We start from the raw sequence: 16,011 nt of genomic DNA, 5'->3' as shown, positions 1-16,011 counted from the left end.
TTTGGAGCAAAGCGTGAGACCATTGCCTTGTGCTGCGTTGTCCTGGACACCGGACCTTTGCCTTTGCTCTGGCCTTTTCCACGCGATGAGCTTCCACTGCGCTGCTCTGTCTTGGCCCTGGGATATTTGCATTCCCTCTTCATATGGCCTAGACGTCCACACGAGTAGCATTTCACTGCCTTCAAAGCTTTGGCGCCATCTGGTGGTTCCACTGCACTATGGGATGACGACTGTGAAGTCTCCCCCTTGTTGATGCAGCTAGCACCCCGCCGATCTGCTTCATTCTGAATCATGGCAGTATCACAGGCTACTGTGAGTTGAGCATTTGGCTGATCAGTGGTATCAAATTCCCCACTTGCTACATCCAGCCTTCTGCAGCTAGCCATCATGACTTTGGCACATGCCTCTTGCGTCATCTATGCTGCTTTAATCCAAAGGCAAATCAAAACAGCCTCTGCTTGTGAGCCTGAGCCTCTTTGCTTATCTGCAGCTGCTTCAAACTGCATTCCCAAAGGCAAGTTCAATAGCGAAAGTCCCCAAGTGCTTTCTCTATGTTGCCCTTTAATTTTTGCTGCGTCATGTCTGCAGCTGCTTTGAAACAACAGCATTTGTAAAAGTTACTTTCGATTTCCCCAGCATAGGAAATTGTTCCCCTTTTAGCCTTTTGCCTGTGCCACGGCAAAAACCGGCTATTAAAAGTTCAAAGTCCAGCCATAAAGCCATTAATTAGAAGCTGGCAGGCTGCCCGGAGCAGTAGCACATACCTTCATCAATCATCTTGACGCGCAGAGCAGATACCGTGCGTTCCGTCTCTCTGCCGCTGTTCCGATGCTTTGCCGGCACTTTGTCTCCTTGCTCCTTTGTTCCTTTGCCAGGAGCCCGACTTCTGGAGCCCATTCTCAAAACACTGCGTTTTTCTGGGCCCGAAACCAAATGTTGGGGATAAGCAGTGTCCAGTGCACAGCGGAATGATGAAAAGTATGAGCCAACATGCTCTATACTACTTTATTTACAGTTCAAAGCTGGTAAGTTACAGAAAAACATCTTCCCTCTGCCGGAGCAGAGAAAGCGTCATCTCTCCTCAAAAGCACGGAGAGAATCACAAACTGAAACTGCAAAGAACAGTGAAAAACAGGAAACCAGTGTACGTCACATCCAGTCTCCCGTTCCCGTGGGAAAACCAACAGTACAGACTCTGTGGAATGTAAACAACCTGTCTCGTGACAAGCACTTCGCTGCACAGAGAAGAAAGCAGAAACCAACAGACTAAACCTGTAACACAGAGGTGTATGTGCATAATAAAAGTAATTTGTGACACATGCCAAACACTTTGTTTTAAGCATAGCACTCAGCCAAGCTCAACAGAAAATTTAATTTAACACATATGTAAATTAAAAAATGAATGACATTCAAGTAGGGGAGAAATGAGTCAACTGATTTTCTTGTAGATTTTAAAATAAACTAGGTGATGTGGCTTTATTATAGAGGCAGGATGCATATCAAGTAGTCCTAGAGCATTTTGAAAATCTAGTGAGAGAGGGGAAAAACATTAATAAAATGGTACAAGCTCCACACCTCAGCAATTCTGCCTTTGGAAATAAACAGAAATAAACCTACTTAAGAAAAAATAGGGCAAAGCTTAACACAGGTGGAGGATATATATATTTTTGAAAAAGAAATCTGCAGTTCTCAGCCATCTTTCCACATTATCTCTTGGCACATTGGTAGTATGAGACATTAGAAAACATCTAATGTTGCAGAAGAGGTTGAAGGGTCTGGTTAGAAAAACAAAAACTATATTTTTACTGGAAAATCCACAGCACGCAAGAGTCTACATGTATACAGTGATTTAAAAATTAATCTAAACTAATGAGTATTTTGTGAGCTGCTAGGAAAACTGTGTTTTCTAGAGCTAGATATACTGTATATAGCCTCTTTAAATTCTCCACCCTGTTTGTAGGGGGAAACTAGAAGGCTATTTCACTTGATTTATCCAGGAAAAGGAAAATATTTTCAACACTTTCTCAGGGTGGGGTTTATCACTGGCAACAGCAAAGTTTCTGCTGAGAAACTTTGGCAGTGGAAAGGTCTTCCTTAGGAGGTTGTAGATTCTACTTCCTTGAAGGTTTTTAAGTAGAGATTGGATGGCCATCTGTCATGAATGCTTTAGCTGAGATTCCTACAAAACTGTGATTCTACTCTGAGTAGCAGAACTCTATGTGACTGACGGGGAGCAAAACCCACTACCTCATTTGCATTTTAAGGGGAACACATGGTGGCATAAGGGTTGGCTTAGGCTTGAGTCTGCAATTTTAGACCACTCAGCATCCCATATTTTATGCTATAGAACCAATCAATGAAAAATCTGCAGGGATATGCAAGAAAACCCCTAAAGGACACAGGAGAGCTTGATTAATTATGAGCCGTATGCAGTAGCTACTGGACAAGTTTAGTCATCCTTATTTTTCTCTCTCTCTTCCCGCATCTCCAAGAGTGACGTGAGCCTCCTTATTCTCTATTCTGAAGGCAGGGCAATTTTACCATATGTCTTCCCAGCTGTGCAGGCTAATCGGACAAGAAACAATTACCTCTCACCCTGTCTTAAGCAACACAAACTGGGTCCTAGGTACTCCAAGTTAGTCACTCAGTTTGAACAGGAAAGGGACAGTCTTCTCTATTCTCTACATCACTTTGCTTTCCCATGGAGCCCAATGCAAGCTGGGATAAATATTTGCTGCCAGGATGCCTTTTTTGTTGTTTAGTCGTTTAGTCGTGTCCGACTCTTTGTGACCCCATGGATCAGAGCACGCTAGGCACTCCTGTCTTCCACTGCCTCCCGCAGTTTGGTCAAACTCATGCTGGTAGCCTTAGGGAGGACAATATTTGTTTCCTAGACTGAGGGATGCTCATATGCTGACAGTCTTCCTGCTTTACAACAAAAAAAGACTGCAGGATTGGGGACAGGGGAGAGAGAAAAGACATCCACCCACGATTGTCAGGTATAATAGCTCCAAACGTTACCAACACTTTATATTTAATGAAGCTCAAGGTGCACCATGACTTTAAATAACAGTGATTAGCAATTCTTCTGACAATGATTCACACTCCCACTCTAACTTTCTAAATGCTAAGCTGCATCATTAACTTACTTTAAATAGCTTCCATCTATTTGTCCCAGGCAACTCTTTAGAGCCATATCATTTATTTATTTTTTTTGCTTTTCCTTTTCACAATGGCTGATGTACCGTTATGTATTAAAAAGCTAGTAATGGCTGAGTTGCGTCGGGATCACAAAATCAACATCAATGTCAGTTAAAGATTATATAGCATATTGGATTTTCCTAAGGCTGTGAAACATTTTTAGATCCAATCACCCACAGCTTCACATAATGCACAGGCCATTAAATGTATAGATTTTAATTATCGTAACTACAGTCTTTCCCAGGGGAAGCTGGAGGAGAATGCAGAACTTGACGATCTTTCAGGCCACAAAACTATCAACCTGATGTACAGCACCTCACAAATGTCACCTTGTCGTTAACAGCACAATTTTGTTCGGTTAAGCCTTAGCCATTACATTGATCCCATTCTTCATTATGCCTATGTACCATGCCTATATTTAGCCATGTTACAATTTACATGATACTGGTATGTACTGCTCCCTTTATTTTAAAAGCCATATATTGAACAAAATAAACAGGATTAGCCTCAGCCTGAAACAGCAGACATAGTTACAAGAAAAAAATCATTACAATATATATATTTTTGGTCTGTCTCCTTTATCATCCCATCTTCTGCTTTGTTTGTTTTCTCACTTCTTCCTCATCATAATAAATCAGTTTATCATCTGATCACAACCAATTGCTAGAAGACAGTGTCCAGATGGCAGGAAGAGTTTTAAACTTAATAAATGTACAAACACCAACATTTATACAAAGACTGCATCCTAGGACAAACACATTATTTCACTTAGATTCTGTTTATATGAGAACTGAAGGTCAGTACTCAAAGCCATCCTGTCCCAGTTCCAAGTTAAAACATTCTAGCTGTCGGCACACCTCTCCAGCTCACAGAAAGTATAAATTCTAAAATACATATACCAACAGACCGTAGCTCTAAACCTCAGCACATCAGACTGAGCTGTAAATAAAAAAAGGTAAAGGACCCCTGACAGTTAAGTCCAGTCGCGAACGACTCTGGGGTTGCGGAGCTCATCTCGCTTTACTGGCCAAGGGAACCGACGTTTGTCGACAGACAGTTTTTCTGGGTCATGTGGCCAGCATGACTAAGCCGCTTCTGGAGAAACCAGAGCAGCTCATGGAAACGCCGTTTATGTTCCCGCCGGAGCAGTACCTATTTACCTACTTGCACTTTGACGTGCTTTCGAACTGCTAGGTTGGCAGGAGCTGGGACCGAGCAACGGGAGCTCACCCCATCATGGGGATTTGAACCGCTGACCTTCTGATTGGCAAGCCCTAGGCTCAGTGGTTTAGACCACAGCACCACCAGCGTCCCTCCGAGCTGTAAATAAGTTTATGTAAACCAGAATTTCATTTCAATGACCTTTGATCCTCTTCATATGAATGGTCCTTTGTGACTGAAAACTTGCAAACTTTAAGCAACAAGAGGCAAAGTATAGCAATAAGTATAATCATTTTCTGCATTTCATAACTCCTACTATTCTAAGAAGCAGTGCTTTTTTCTCTAGAAAAATAGGTGCCAGTACTCACCATGAAGTTGTTACAGTTAAAAAGTGTGATGCTTACAACAAAAAAGATGTGCAGTTACTCACCATGAAGTTGTTAAAGTAAGTCCCACACTTTTTAACAACAATAGAGGTGCTGGAACTGTGCACCCTTAAGTACTCTCTGGGAGAGAAAAGCACTACCTAGAAGTAGCATTTCAATAACTGGGAGGAAAATCACAAACGTTAGCAATGGATCTTCAATTATTATTGAGATCTTTATCCAACTTTTGAAGCCAAAATTACTGTTTCCAAGAATAAATAAGAGCCAGGTAAAATAACATTAAAACACAGCTGTATCATTACGAATGAATGAATGAATGAATGAATGAATGAATACAATAAAACATTCAAAGCAGTTAAAACCATCCAAATTATTGCTTATTAAAAACCCAGGCTAAAAATTGAACCATATTGACCCTGCTGTCTGAAACGCTAGACTAGGGTACAGGCATTTTGTACATGTCCAACTGATGTGTGACCACCATTGTGTGGGTCCTTTTGGACCCAGAAGAGGACAGAATGAGGGGCAGGGTGGGACGGGCTTATGTGCACTCTGCTGATGTATGAGAGGGGCCAGGAATGGAACCTCTGCACGAAATGGTCACCCCCTGTATTATTTGATGCCTCTCTGGGGAATTGTCACCATATAGAAAAAGTCCTTATTCTGGACAGCTGCATAACCTCTGACAGTGTGAGCCTTGAAGGATCATTTATGATTGCAAAAAAACAAAAAAAAAACAGGCAACTTCAGGCAAGTGGTTCACTATTAGATAATCCATTGCTACATGTAAGTTATTTGAAATCGCTACATACAAGTTATTCTACAAGAAGACACGCCTCATCATGGACACGGTGCATGGCCGTGTCTGAAATATAAACACATCAGCACAGAATAATGTGCTGACAAGCGCCAGCCAGAAGAAGAAGAAGAAGATGATGATGATGATTTTTTATTTATTATTTATACTCCACACATCTGGCTCGGTTTCCCCAGCCTCTCTGGGAACAATGGGAGGAAACACTCAAGTAAAGACTACCCATCTCCCAAGTATGACAAAATGGAATTATTTAGCATGAATTTCTGTTTTCCAAGTCTCCTGCAGGCCTTTTGCCATCTATCTCCTGGCGTCTGCAGACAGGGCCAAACTTGTGTGCTTCTCCATGAGAAGGAGGAGCCCTGCCCTCTCAGGAACAGACTGGCAGAGGAAGACCTTTTGACCCTATTGAATCAAAAGGGTAAAAGAGGGACAAAACCGTTATCTGAACAGATGTTCTCATCCTCCCCCACATGCCCTTCAAAGGAAACTTAGTACTGCAGAGCTGTGGATGATAAAACCCCTGGTGCGGTACAATATTCCATAGATTGTCAACAGTAACAGTATTAAAAAAAAATGCTGGAAGCTTGGCCTGAGACAAACTTATCTGGTTTATTTTATTTTATTTTATTTTATTAAGAAGAATATAGGCTTGAGGTGTGGCATTTTATTATCTTTCATTAGTCAGGCATGCACTTCCAATACAATCTTTACCAGTCCTTCCACAAACTGTATTTCTTTCTTACTAAATAAAGAAGCAGCATTAGAACAATTCTCACACCAGAATCCAATGTCTGGAAAGGAAATTCAATTTAAAAAATAGGTTGTTTATTGGCAAATCTTATAATAAAATAGCTTGAGGCACTAATGGCATGCAATCCTGTAAGGGTGTCAGCAAAATTGGGGGGGGGGGGAGAGAAGAGAGAGAGAGAGAGAGAGACGAACTTCAGCGTAATGAAGTTGAATCAAGTGTATTGACTTCATGTTCTAAGATTGAAATGGATACATAAATGTGCTAACCTTAAATGTGACATGAATATAATGGGAGCTTTTTCACAATAGCAAAAAGAAGTACACATACTTAACATCCTGTACAAGGCAGATTCTTATTATACTGCTTAGAGTATTGCTTTTACACTGCTACTTAAGGCAGATTATAGATCCCATTTTGTAGAGGAATCTAATATGCCACACCTGTATCCTAGGCACAATAGCAATCGCTCTTTCATCCTGGCTGCAGTGCAATATGCAGTTTCGCTATCTAGATTTGCCAGAACACCTGTTGGCAACCTCTACAGAGGAGCAGTAATCACTTACTAGGTCAGAACCACAGATTGTGTTCCTGTCTCGGTGCAGCACTTCTTTGGCTATTGGGCAACAGTAGTCATGTGCCAAAATCCCAATTACATACTTTTCACACGGCCAGCAGCCGCCGCTACCCCATAATTCACAACTACCTAGACCCGAAGTGGCCAACCCTCTGAAGGTCGCTTGGTTAGGCTGGTGGGGTTGTCTACCTGTCAATCACCTGATGTTATGTGACATGATGTCATATGGCATCAAGTGATTGAAACTTTAAGCTGTGACTGCAAATTAAGATTCACCCAATATGGTCTGGTGGGTGAATGGAAAGAGCCACAGAAAGAGCTTTTTAAGGCCTCTGTCTGACTTACCCAGCTCTGGAAAGCTCACAAAGCTTTCACACCTCCTTCCCAGAGGCTGGTAAGGAAGGCATTGCCTTTACTTTTGAATAAAGCTTTTTTCTAAAGTCCTATTTACCCTTTTTAGCTCGCCACCAGGTTGTCCGCCATGGAAATAGCTTTTTGAGCCCTCTGCCTTGCTTACCAGCCTTTGGAAAGGATGTACTCCAAGGCCCTCACATGACTTTCCCAGAGTCCAGTAAGTGAAGCAGAGGGCAGAGTCTGCTACAGACAGGTGGGGCTAGTCATGGGATGGGGGCAGTTTCGGAGTTCCTGGCCTTAAGCAAGTATGCCCTTGTGCATGGATCCCTAGAACCGAATTGTTGCATAAGTGGTGGGCTCACTGTGCATCATATCCAACCCATGCTCTGATAGGAGAACAATAATGCCAAAAGTTGGATAGACCTCAAAATTGTCCCCAGTGTGGAGCAAGTGTTCAGTGAGGTGCAGATACCCTTGTAGGGGGGGGGGGATTGAAAGTTTCATGCATCTGCAGTTTGGGAGGTAGCATGTGTAGGGAGAGCCTAAAGGTAAAGGTAAAGGTACCCCTGACCGTTAGGTCCAGTCACAGACGACTCTGGGGTTGCACGCTCATCTTGCTCTATAGGCCAAGGGAGCCAGCGTTTGTCTACAGACAGCTTTCGGGTCATGTGGCCAGCATGACTAAGCTGCTTCTGGCAAACCAGAGCAGTGCACGGAAATGCCATTTACCTTCCTGTCCTAGTGGTACCTATTTATCTACTTGTCTGCTAGGTGGGCAGGAGCTGGGATCAAACAATGGGTGCTCACCCCGTCGCGGGGATTCAAACCGCTGACCTTCTGATCGGCAAGCCCTAGGCTCAGTGGTTTAACCCACAGCGCCACCCGCATCCCTAGGCTTGACAACCATATGTCAGGAGTGCTCTGATGGTGTTTCCTGCTTGGCAGGGGGTTGGACTCGATGGCCCTTGTGGTCTCTTCCAACTCTATGACTATGATTCTAGGTAGAGCCTACTTCTATATAAATCAGAAGATGGCATAATTAGTGTGGCAGCAGCAAGCATGGCGTACTTCAAGAAATAAAATTTGGAATATTTCAAAGGAAAAGAAACAAATGGGGTTGTTGAGACAAAAGGAGATGGAAACTTCAAGAAAGCCAAGGTCCACGTTTTGGAGTCTCGCTACAAAGAAATAATCATTTGTTTAAAAAATAAACAAGCAAACCTGTCAGCTTGTAAGAAAGGTACATCCATTTTCTTGTTTATCAAGGCAAAAAACAGGGGGTGTTAGATTAAAAGAAAACACAATGAGCTGTAACAAGCACTGACCTAGTCTTGATTTCTGGTAAAATTTTAATATTTGACATTTTGCTACCGATAAAAATCAGAATTCTGTGGCAGCTTATGTTAATGCAAAATGGATAACCTTCTCTTATCAAGAGATGCATAATGCATAAATGCTTGAAGAATAGAACGCTACCAAAATAGTGATAACACAACACTTTATACTCATTATTATTTTTACATATGCCATTACTCCTTGAAGAAACTGGGAGGAAGAATGTGGCTTCCAAACAAAGGTTGGCAGGGAAGATACCTTAAACTGTCTACCTAATTCTGTAGCACAGTGGAAAAACTAAGATAAAGGATAATACCCCTACTAGACAAGAAGAAAATCCATAGATGTTATATTAAACTAAAAAACAAACTTCTCAGCCCAAGCTCATTATTTGCTCTCAATGACAAAACATTTTTTTTAATAGTGTGGAGATCTGATAGCTTCCGAGCGCAATAGCTATAAAAATGTTATCACCTCCTAAAGGCAGGCAGGGGGTCCTGTCTGTTCTATTTGTGCTATGTTTGAAAGCTTTAGAAAGAAAGCACATCTGAAAATGAGGAAGAACTTATGGGATCATAAAGCGATAATGTTCGACATGTTCTCACTTGAAAGAGACGGAAACAACCCATGGTATTTCCTTGCAGAATATGAATGAAAGCAAAGTGTCCCTAGAGAGCTAGGTTGGGTAGAGCACATAGGTCAGTTATTCTGGAGGGAAAACCCAGCACATGTAGTCCACAATCAATAAATCAATGTCACTTATAACGCAATCTAAGATGGTCCAGAGGCATAAAGGGAATAATACTGTGTAAACTAATAGAGTTATGTCCCTTCTGCTTCCTCAAAGTAAAGTTAACATTGTGAGGAGAGAAATGTGGGGGTTTTTTAGATGATGGGGAAAAAGGCAGTATAAAGAGAAAGAGAAAAACAAATCTACCAGTCCTATTTTAATCCAAAGGACAAATGCACAGTTGTGTTTAAGGCAGCAATCAAATACATAATTAATACGGAACAAAATCCATTTAAATCTGAATGATTTTCTTTTTGAATTAATATGCTTGGTTTAGGATTGTGCACTGCAAATCCCACTAATACCAGTAGGAAAATGATATGAAAAACACATGATTTGGGCATACAAATCTTACATTGCATGCCCCAATCCTTATTCCACTCTGTACTGTCTAATTAGAATTCCAATTATAACTAAAGAACAAATTTCCTGTTATCCAATATTTTCTTCCCACATGCCAAACTTTTCTTATGAGAAAGAGAAAAAACTCCAGAGTAGTGCCAGTGAAATAAATAAGATATTCAATGAATGGATAAGGCTTAAACGAAGGGTTGGTCAGCTGGTGTCCTTCAGATGTTGTTAGACTACAAAGTCCCATCATCCTATACTGGCTGGGACGGATGGAAAATGGAGTATATCAACATTTTACCATCCCCTCTCTAAAGGCCAGGAATTCTTGACACAGTACATTTCAATATAAATACCATCCCATAATCAGCGAGTCATTAGTACGAGCTCCTCAGCGCTGCCTGATACAGACCCAGCCAATGTTAATTATATAAGCATTAACACTTAGACACTCAGACATAATCAAGTGCTAATGTATATCATAAATACTTAATAGCTTAACAAAACTGACAATGTTTGGAATACATCTCATTTCTAGCATTTAAGCATGTAAATTTTGTGGGTCAAGGTTTAGAACCAGCAGCCTGTGTGCCTAATTAGATCCATCAGACCTCCCCATTTGGCCCATGAGGTCATTTTGGTGAAGCCACAGCCAATTGCCCTATAACTGATATCAGGTATGAAGCAGGTAAAGATGTTGATGGGCCAAAAGGGTGTTTGAAAGCCCCACCTGCACAGCCTCCTTCACAGCACTTTGCAAGTCCCAACAATCAACTGATCAATGGGACTTGCGCAGCACGGGGCAGAAAATTGTTCATCTGACAAAGGCAAAGAATTAAAGCTTCTCTGCCCCCACACCAGGGTCCTGATCGGGTTCAGGCCACCTGCACCTGCAATTTGGAGCGGAAGGGAAGGGCTGAAGGCGAGAGCCACCCTAGGCTGCATGAAAGTGACAGTGAGTGAGAAAGAAAATGAATGGAGACAGACTAATAATAATAATTTATTATTTATACCCTGCCCATCTGGCTGGGTTTCCCCAGCCACTCTGGGTGGCTCCCAACAAAATATGAAAAATAGAATCAAACTTTAAAAACTTCCCTAAACAGGGCTGCCTTCAGATGTCTTTTAAAAGTCAGCTAGTTGTTTACTTCCTTGACATCTGATGGGAGGGCATTCCCCAGGGCAGGCGCCGCTACCAAGAAGGCCCTCTGCCTGGTTTCCTGTAACCTCACTTCTCTCAGGTGGGAACTGCCAGAAGGCCCTCGGTGCTGGATCTCAGTGTCCGGGCTGAACGATGGGGGTAGAGACACTCCTTCAGGTATACTGGGCCCAGCCATTTGAGGCTTTAAAGATCAGCACCAACACTTTGAACTGTTCCAGCAAACATCCTGGGAGACAATGTAGGTCTTTCAGGACTGGTATTATATGGTCTTGGAGACCACTCCCTGTCACCAGTCTTGTTGCTGTATTCTGGATTAGTTGTAGTTTCCGGGTCACCTTCAAAGGTAGCCTCATGTAGAGCACATTGCAGTAGTCCAAGCAGGATATAACCAGAGCATGCACCACTCTGGCCAGACAGTATGTGGGCAAGTAGGGTCTCAGCCTGAATACCAAATGGAGCTGGTAGACAGCTGCCCTGGACACAGAATTAACCTGCAGCTCCATGGATAGCTATGAGACTAGAGAGTGTTCTTATGTGGGTGAGGACGCATGGGGGTTGCAGACTGATGTGCCCCCAAAACTCATTGCCCCCATCAGTGCTATTTTTCTAGAAAAAGAGGTGCTGGAATTCATCATGAACTTCTCCCTTGTTCTCTTAGAACGACAATGGTGCCCACCTGACAGGTGCTGGAGCTGAGCTCTGGCTGAAAAAAAGTCTTGCTCCCCACAGGAATGCAGTTCTTGGGAAGGAGATATTCCACCCAGTAGATTAGAAATTACTGCGTGGCGCCGTGGGTTAAACCACAGAGCCTAGGACTTGCCGATCAGAAGGTTAGCGGTTCGAATCCCCGCGATGGGGTGAGCTCCCATTGTTCAGTCCCTGCTCCTGCCAACCTAGCAGTTCGAAAGATTGTCAAAGTGCAAGTAGATAAATAGGTACCACTCCAGCGGGAAGGTAAACGGTGTTTCCGTGCGCTGCTCTGGTTCGCCAGAAGCGGCTTAGTCATGCTGGCCACATGACCCGGAAGCTGTACGCCGGCTCCCTCAGCCAATAAAGTGAGAGGAGCGCTGCAACCCCAGAGTCGGTCACGACTGCACCTAATGGTCAGGGGTCCCTTTACCTTTACCTTTTATGGCATGTGCCCATGAAGAAATTCAGCAAAAAGGCAAGAAGTACCTTGAACTACAGTGAATCACACAAGGAAGTAAATCACTGTGCAAATGTTTCAGAATTTAGTTAGCCCAAAAATTTGCACTCAAACAGACTGATTACTTTAATTTAAAGCAGTAGATGATGAATTGAGAAACGGCAGCTTTGGCTTTTGCTCTCCCCTCATTAGACAACAAACTTTTAAAGTCTGTTTATCAAATGGAAAACAGTTCTGTGTTCTTGAGAAAGGTAAATTGAACATATCTCCCTCACCTCTAAGATCCCACACAATGTCTATTCATTTATCACAAGTGCTTTGTATCATCCTGGAACAGGTAATGTAAAGCCTTTCACAATCTCCATTTTCTGAGAGCTGAAAGATAATTAATGGATTTAGAGAGAGTCTGAGAGGACTAACAATAGAATATTTGCATAGAGTGACATTTAGTGCACAATATTTCACAGAACGAGAACTGGCAAACCTGAATAACAATTGGAACTGATGGCAAATACTTAGAACAGGTTATGAATATTTCCCACAATAAAATATGATGAATGGTTATGGATACATCAACACTGGTCTTAATGATGATGCAGCCAAGTTTAATAAGGCGTCTTATTTAGGATTTTATACTGGTCCAAATGAACCAACTTAAAGCAGGCTAGTCAGGAAGAGATATTTGGGTGCCGTAGGAGGTAGCAGCAAGCACATTGGCACCTGTGGGTGCCACTCTGGCAAGCACATTTTGGTAGCAAATTTCATTGAATTATGCATTTTATGAAGACATAGGTTGGAATCCAACAAAGTAGTTCCATAAACACAATGATTTCAAGCTGTGCAACACAACTTCCCCGCTCGCTCTTCATTGCACCTATGCCCCAGATCTGCTCTATGGGGTCCCCCCCAACCACCCAGAGCAGATGTGAGGAGGATGTAAGGTGCATGGGGAGAGGAGAAGGAAGTTCCACTGTGCAAATGGAAATCCTTGCACTCACAGTACTACTTCGATGGATACCGCATATACTTTCTGTTGTCTGAAATTCAGTTCTAGTATTATGGGGAGAGAGAGTTCTCTTTTCCCATCATACATAAATTTTGCAAACATATAAACTTTTTGTTTATAGAAAAAGACAACTAGAAAGGAGAGGTTTACGAAATTTATGTATGTTTCCTAGCTTTTGCTTGTTGGCTAGATGCTCCTCCAACCTCTTAATTATTACACATCTTTCATTTCCAAGTTGTGGTGACCAAAAGACTACATAATGTTGACTGAAAACATGGCCACACCATAAAGGGCATTACATGATGCTAGGGAAGAAAGGAGGTGCTGTTTTTAGTAGGAGTATCATATCCCCCTCCCAACTCAAGCCTAGGAGACAGTATCTTTAGTTAATGGGATTTGCAATGGTGGAAACTGACAAGTGGTTAATGATGCTGCCACCAGACAAGATACCCATAATCAAAGTCAATGAATGCAAGATGTTTCCCATGGAAAGTCACTAGCAACCTTATGTACCAAGCTGCCATTATTTATCTCCTTTTCTCACAACTCTCTCCGGAAACTGACAACAAAGGAATTACTCCCCCAAATATTAACGATTCCACCAACCTAATCAAATTTGCTGTAGATGAAAAAGACCAAACATTTCCTTATACAACCCACACAAACTTAATGGGCACACACTTTCACTATCTCCACTGGAGGTGCTTTTGACAAATTGAAAAAGATTTATGAAAAACCTTTGTGCATCTCACTTTAGACCGAAATTCCACACAATTAGTTGTCTGATAAAAAATAATTTTATATTCTGCCTGAAGAACAGGTCTGCATAATTTGCATATATTTATGACAATGGAGAAGTAGTTCTCTAAAAGGTGCTGCTTTGGCTATTCTATGTACGGTAATATATTTAACAACTAACACAGAGACAGACAGCTAGATATAATATACTGTATAATGTATTTTATTAAGAATGTTGAAACTTGCTGTGTGTGTAGAGCACAATTTTAAAAGCTCTACATTCTTCAAAACAAAATTTTAAAATCCATTTTTAAATGTTGTGTTTAATATAGTATAGAGAGAGACAAACACCTTATCTAAATATATATCTAAATATATAAAGAACAGCATCCAGCTAAAATGTACGAAGTTTTTTCTCCCCATCCCTGAAAAATTCCAGAAAAAGACATTGCAAGGTTCAAAGTGTGCAAACATTTTGAAATAAGTGGTGCAAACAAATTTGTGCTGGCTTGTTAAACTTCTGTTTCCCTTATTTTTTTATCATATACAGCAAAGTATCGCTTTGAATTGCATTTGTGACTGGTTTTTCCAAAGAACAGAACTCGTGTCAGTCCACAGAACTGCAGATCTCTTTTATTTTCTGGTTGAAGTCTGGTTGAAGGTTGATTAGCATACACATAATAACCTGCACCAAGGATAGCTATTGTTTTCACATATGAATTTGGTCACAGAGGCTGGATGGTGGTCCCAGAATTGTCATATGTGCATGATCATGCTCTGTAAATCACAGTGATAGGAATGCATTGGTGCATATGGGCAATCTGCTGCAGAACTGGCCTTTTTGCCCATCCATATATAACTGCCATGTTTTGGAAAGCCATTTCAAAACTTAATTATTGCTCATTACAGTGTTAGATATATTCAGTGACTGTGTCATCATCAAACATGGACATGTACTTTCTCTTGAAGTCAGGCTTAATGCACTATACAAAGCTCAGTCCAAAGGGCCCCACTATTCTGAGACCAGACAATGGATTAAATGGACCCAAAACTGCTCCAAATGCTTTGATCCAGACTGGAATGTGCCTCTCATGTTCAGCACAGGAAGGCCTCTCCAGGAAACCCCGTGGCTCCACTAATATAAGATGTTTTACTGTGAGTAAGCAGCTGCCAGGAATCCACTCAGGTTGTGTCCAAGTAAAATCATTCTGTCCAATCCCATTTCCCCCCTCCATTCTTCTACAAATTGATTTTCTGCTACTTCTGCATCTGTGTCAAAGTGTGACCTACTACTGCATCCAAATCCCAAGAGATCAAATGCATACACAGTCCAGTTTTCGCAATGATCTCCACAGTTCAGTGCCCAAAGTCCAACACCTCCTCCAAATCCATGGAGAAGAACAAGTGGAGTTTTCTGCAAGAGGCTGTGAGAGAACATTAGTATCCATATTTTATTTTCATTGGGTAGGAAGACATATTGTTTACTGTATGTACTTGTGATACATTTCAGTATTTGCTCTTCAGCATCCTTAAGACATAACCAGTGACACCAAGCAGGCAGCCAACTGGCTAGCCATCCTAACCCTTTGCTGGGAGACTCCAGGCTCTCACTCTCATCCTTGGCCATGGCAGTGCAGAGGCAGTGTCAGCATCTGGGAGCCATTCCAGGGGCAGCAGCTGGGAGCTGAGTGACAGAGCGACCATGGCAGCAGCACCCCCGCCAGCCATCATGGGACCCACCCAACAGCATATAGAATATAACAGATATCATTGCACCCTACACAATGTTGGACACTTTAAAAAAAGTTTTTATTTCAAAGAGTCTACCAAAACCAATGCAGCAAAATAGTTCTATTATTTTAAAATTTGCAACCAAATTTTGCCATTAAACGTGGTACTTCAACTGCATTTAAGCCAAACAGTTAAAAAGTCTGATCACACCATACAAGCATTGTTTCGCTTATTAGTCACATGAAATAACCGTGAGGATGGATTCAAGGGGAAAATTCACCTTGTACAATGAGCGTTTTGGTTTTTCCCATGATAAAGTTGAACTTTTGAAGAAGAATCACATGAAACAAATTTCTGCAATAATGATTTCAAGAGGCACTTTTACCAAGAGCATCTCAAATTGTTCATTTTTTCAATGTACAACCTTGCATGAAGAGGTAGTGCCATCTTAAAGCCATTATGAATCAAATTGTACTTGCACACATATGTGAATATTAAATGGTACCTCCA

General features: G+C 41.7%; 1 long non-coding RNA gene and 1 pseudogene across 3 annotated transcripts in view; one reads left to right on the top strand and one right to left on the bottom strand.

The window, feature by feature from the left end:
• The window catches only part of LOC309377832, a 53,712-nt gene that overhangs the window by 12,923 nt on the left and 24,778 nt on the right, over positions 1-16,011 (top strand). The window lies entirely within an intron of this gene.
• Positions 14,178-15,397, bottom strand: LOC309377237 (1-acylglycerol-3-phosphate O-acyltransferase ABHD5 pseudogene; annotated as a pseudogene). Its single transcript has one exon. The product of its transcript is annotated as a 1-acylglycerol-3-phosphate O-acyltransferase ABHD5 pseudogene (transcript).

This window comes from Podarcis melisellensis, assembly GCF_964234715.1.
Source record: "Podarcis melisellensis genome assembly, chromosome: 9".
Taxonomy (NCBI): Eukaryota; Metazoa; Chordata; class Lepidosauria; order Squamata; family Lacertidae; genus Podarcis; species Podarcis melisellensis.
Note: the sequence above shows the minus strand (reverse complement) of the source record. Positions and strands in the feature narration are given on the sequence as shown.